This window comes from Protopterus annectens, chromosome 3.part0 (assembly GCF_019279795.1).
Source record: "Protopterus annectens isolate FY-2018-M chromosome 3.part0, PAN1.0, whole genome shotgun sequence".
Lineage (NCBI taxonomy): Eukaryota > Metazoa > Chordata > Ceratodontiformes > Protopteridae > Protopterus > Protopterus annectens.
The window spans coordinates 1,856,788,956-1,856,794,573 of NC_056731.1; positions in this window are offsets into that span (position 1 = coordinate 1,856,788,956).

A 5,618-nucleotide genomic window follows, 5' to 3' on the forward strand; every position below is an offset into this window, starting at 1 on the left:
CTACCATGACAGCAAATCAAACACATAAACACACAAAAACATACTCGGAGGCTCTAAATAAAAATCTGCCTAAGCAGCAGAGACCTCCAAAGCAGACACCCAAGCAACCACTACTCCAAAACAAAACACATGCAACACATAGCTCACAAAGCCAGTGTGCCGAACAGTCACAGCCCTTAAGGCTAAACAACACACCTGATACTCTTGTGATAGGTGACTCTATCGTCAGGCACACTGATGTCCCGCTCACCAGGCTGAACAAGGAGAAGGTCACAGTGAGCTGCCTGTTGGGCGCTAGGATCCGCCACATAACACAAACAATCAGGTCACTCCAAGGCAAGTACAAATATGACTCAGTCATTGTCCATGCTGGTGTGAATGACCTGAGACATACCTCCCTGGACTACATGAAAAGAGACATAGAGGAGATCTCTGAGCATGTAGCCCAGGCCGGTATGACCCTGACCTTGAGTAGCATCTTACCCTCACCAAAAATGATGCCACAATATGAAGACAAGATGATCAATTTCAACAATTGGCTTAAGTATTGGTGTCATTCAAAGGGGATCCAATGCCTGTCAGCCTGGGATGACATGCTCGACAAGCCACGATGCTTCGCTAGGGATGGCTTGCACCTGTCACCCCTGGGTCTTCGGATATTGGCAAAGGCTCTTGCCACCCCGATAGTGCCTTTTTTAGGCAAGGCTCAAAAGACAAACCCACCTCCATAGGTATCACAAGGGATAAGAAACTAAGAGTAATGCTACTCAATGACAGAAGTCTAAACCTCAAGAAGCATGCACTTGAAACTCTCCTTAGCATGGAGAGCATCGATATCTGTGCAGTAACAGAAACCTGGTTCAAGGCTCCCGAGAGCACCCCAGCACTACCAGGTTATACTTCATACCATGCTTTTTGGCCCCAAAACTTGGACTGAACCACAAAAGGAGGGGGAGTATCAATATTCGTCAAAGATACCCACACCTCCAGGTTGGTGGCACAGCACGAAGCATCAGAGACTATCCATGTGCAACTAACAGTGGGTAAAACTGCCTTCCAGTTTATAGCCTGCTACAGACCACCCTCCCAAACCCAGGAACCCCACTCGGCCTTCCTGAGAACATTGGAAAATATGAAGGTCTCTCCAAACACCATTATATTGGGCGACTTCAACTACCCAAACATAGACTGGGAGCATTACTCTAGCTCCAACATCCTAGCCCAAAGGTTCCTAGAATTTATAAACTCAAATGCTATGGAACAACTTGTTGCCACTCCCACAAGAGGGGAAAACATACTGGACCTGATCATCACCAACATGGGAGCTCTATGCTCCAGACCAGAAGTGTATCCCTCACTGGTAAGATCAGACCATAAACTAATCTCACTGGATATTCACATCCCGACCCCACCCCCTGCCCAGAAAACCACAGTGAAAAACTTCTCTAAAACAAATTTCACACTCCTCAAAACAGAGGTGGAATCCTTCAAAGCCCCTGTGCCTGTGGAAAATACAGCCCAGACCGCAGAATCCTTTATAAACGCATTCTATGAACACCTTCAGGAATGAATGGATCATGCAATCCCAAATAAAACCAAGACTCAATCCTCCAAAGGCAGGTGTCCTGTCTGGTGGACCCCAGCCATAAAAAAACTATACAATAGAAGGAGGAAGCTACTACATGATAGAGCAAAATCCCAAAAAGGGAAGGCATCTCTGATCAGTATTAGCAAAAAAACTATGGGCACTCATAAAATCGTCTAAGGCCAGCTTCGAGAGAAAAATTGCACAGGACACTAAGGATAATCACAAGGCTTTCTTTAGTTATATTAGGAACCTGGGTGGGAATTCCCAGATATGCTCAGAATTAGTCCAAAATGACAAAAATACACTGAACCCACAGACATTGCCAACATCCTAGCTGACAGGTTCAGTGCAAACTTCTCCCCCCCCACCACCAAAAGGGCAAATATCTATCCCAGCAGAGTGCTGCCCCCCTGACATCACAGATGCTCAGGTAAGAGCCGCCCTCTCCAAAGCAATAAACACAGCATCAATGGGAACAGACGGTGTCCTAGGCTGCATCCTACATGAACTCCAAGAAGAGCTAAACCCAAACATAAAACTACTGTTCAATCTCAGCCTTACTACAGGATATGTACCCAAAGAGTGGCGCACAGCAACAGTGGTCCCTCTCCCCAAAGGTGGTGCCTCAATGGATCCTGGAAACTATCGCCCCATAAGCCTGACTAGATTGATCTGCAAAGCTATGGAAAGGATCATCATGGACCTCATAAATAAAGATATTGGGGACCTACAGACACTGGATCCTACCCAGTTCGGCTTTGTTAAGGGCAGATCCTGCCTCTTAAACCTGGTCGATTTCTTTGAAACAGTCACCAAAGCCATTGACTAGGGGAAGGTGGTCCACACAGTCTACCTGGACCTTGAAAAAGCCTTCAATACAATACCCCACTCGTACATTATAGATAAGCTCACCAGCTTAAATATAAACCCCTATGTCACTAGATGGGTTGCAAACTGGCTCAAGGACAGAACCCACATGGGTAGAATTGCTGAAGCCATGTCAAACTCCAAACCAGTTACAAGTGGCATCCCACAAGGCTCAGTCCTGGGACCTCTCTTGTTCGGTATATATTTCTCGGAGGTACATGCCAACACAGAAGGACTGTGGCTGACCAAGTTTGCAGATGGACTGCAAACTAGGTGCCATAATTGACTATCCAGCCGACACAAGCATCCTTCAAAAGGGCCTCATAGAAACAGACAACTGGTGCCAGAGCCATGGCCTCAAGCTAAACACCAAAAAGTGTATAGTCATCCCCTTTGGCAAAAACAAAGTGCCCACAAATTACCAAATAGGTGGTAATCCATTAAGTACGGAAGAAGTAATTAGGGACCTGGGGACCCAAGTTGATAGCAATCTCCCATTTGAAATCCACGTGGCCAAAGTGGTTAGAAAAACATTTTATATAGCCCACCTAATCATGAAGGGATTCACATCTAGATCAGGGGAGGTCATCGTGCCTCTTTACTCATCCCTCATCAGGCCCATAATTGAGTACAATGCCCCTTTTGGGATGTACCTTACCAGAGACCTGCAGCAACTGGAAAGACCCCAAAAGTACCTCACCAAGAGGATCAAAGGGCTCAAACAGATGCATATGCTGCCCGGTTAAAGAAACTCCAGCTCTACTCAGTGGCATACCGCCTGATCAGAAGCGATCCGTGCCTGACGTATAAAGCCATGTCCAACCCGGAAATAATGGACATGCTGCACCTCGGAAAATCCAAATCCCATCGAGCTACGCGCTTGAGAGACTTGATCCTCAGCACTGAAATAAATAGGACATGCTGGAAGGACAGATTCATAACCCAGAGGCTCCCTTCACTCTGGAATAAAATCGCAGTCCAGGTTAGGCAGAGACCCTCATTGACTCTCTTCAAGAGGAATCTTGATGAGTGGATGGGAGATTGTAGGTTTACCCTGGGTATCACTTCTGTGTCACTGTTAGACAGAGGCACAGTATACTAATCTTGAAAAAGGGCATAGCAAAATTCATTTAAAATGGGTGGCGAAAGCCAAACACACTCTGGCTAGGCTTATAAATGTCCTAGGGCAGATAGCCTAGTATGAACCTATGAACCTAAGAGAGATCAAAATAAGAGACTTGATGAGTCATATGGTATGATTAGCGTTAGAAATAAAGAGGTACGTTATGGGGTCAATGAAGACATATGGCAAGTAAAAGTTGCCCAGTACAAAAGTAATATGAATAAATTCTGTTTCTCTAAGAAGGTACTGTGACATTGGAACGTGTGAAGAAAAATAAGAGGATATAAATCAACTAATAGTTTGCAAAGGACATGGTTTGTTTAGAAATGACTTGCATCAGCAGATGGAGAGGTAGTTGCAGGTCAGTGTGCTGCAGCTGAGCAGATATGATGGACTTGTGGATTTCTTTTGATGTCTGAAGTGCAGATGTTCATTAAATCATTGACATTTAGACCGTGATAAACGTTCTTGACTCAGGTTTGTTTTGATGCCATGTATCAGTTTCTAATTTGCACCTATTATCTGCACTACACTCAGTATCTTCTGTCACTGTTTATTGGATGACTACACTTCTCCTTCATCAAGAAGAATAAATGAATAACTGAATAGAAATGTTTTTTTTTTTAGAATCATTTCTTCCTGTCATTTATGGTCTCAGTATATACCACACTGGTTTTCTTTCTTCTCCAACTTCCTGTGTGGTCTGATAAAGGATTTCCAATATGGTTTTAATTTAGTTTTAAGCATAACTGACATACTACATATGAAAGTTAGAATTATAGTCATAGTACGCTATTGCTTCATTTTTATTTATATGCTGTTGTGTTTTCGTCTAGCTTGTAAACTGAGTATAATTTAGATTTTGTGTATTAATTTTGCTTTATATGACTGTTATATTTAGAGTTGTACTCAGACTTAATGAAAGATAGTTTGCAAGTCCAAAGGCAAATCTGATGTGTTTATGAAATTAATAAATTAACAAATATATATATATATATATATATATATATATATATATATATATATTTCTTTGCTGCAGATAGTCTCAGTTTTAAAATTAGTTCAGACTACCAAAACTCTTTATACAACAAATTTTACATCTTTTGAGTAATTAATTTGTTATGATGTGGTTGTTTTTAATAGTTGCCAATGAAGTATAGTATTTTCCCAGTAGTCCCACTTTGTGAATTTTCAAGATTTACTAGCCTTTGTTGCTAATAATAAGTGTTTCTGGTTCAGGAAGATTAATCAGTAGGCATTTTTACAAAGGCTGTTTTTAGATCAACATCTGTCTGTGTATCATATTACACACTTCTGGTTTTAACAAGCAGCTAAAAATAGGTCATCTATTTTTGCTCTTTGATTTACCAATTACTTTAAGAAACTTTTTTGCAAAGTTCCTGATGGTCAAAATACAAAAAAGCTAAAAGAACAAATAAGAAATGTTATTTCACTTAAAATCATATTCCTCATACAATAGTTTTATCTAATATAACATAATACTAACTGTTTTACCAAATTTGGAAGAAACTTTGCTGAAAATGCTTTAACAGCTTTAAAATATGATGAACTTTTCAGAATTGTTTGTAGAGTGCAATTTCTTTTTGTATCACTTTATCAAAATAGATTTCCAAATGTTATGTGCAAACAGGGCCCAAATTAGACGTGGCAAGGTGCTATGCTATTAAAGTAGTAAAGGCCCTGTTTGGCAAGTGTTAACATGAAGTAAGGATGTGGGGGGATATTGTACCCTTAGACTGTTAGAAATCTTCTAGTAATTATTCAGTTTCAAGACTTTTATTAAAAGGAAATTTAGTTATGGTGACTTTCATATATGAAAGAATAATAAAACTGCAACAAATTACTAAAAAAATTCTGAAAATTTGAGAGTCCCCTTCAGACAGCAAGGCCTCAAGCTTAATTTTGTATAGCATATACCTAAAGCCATTCCTCACTGCAAATGGCATCTTGTAAAAAACAATTCTAATGGCAAATGGTGAAATGCAATATACTTTTCTCATATAATTTATGTATAACATT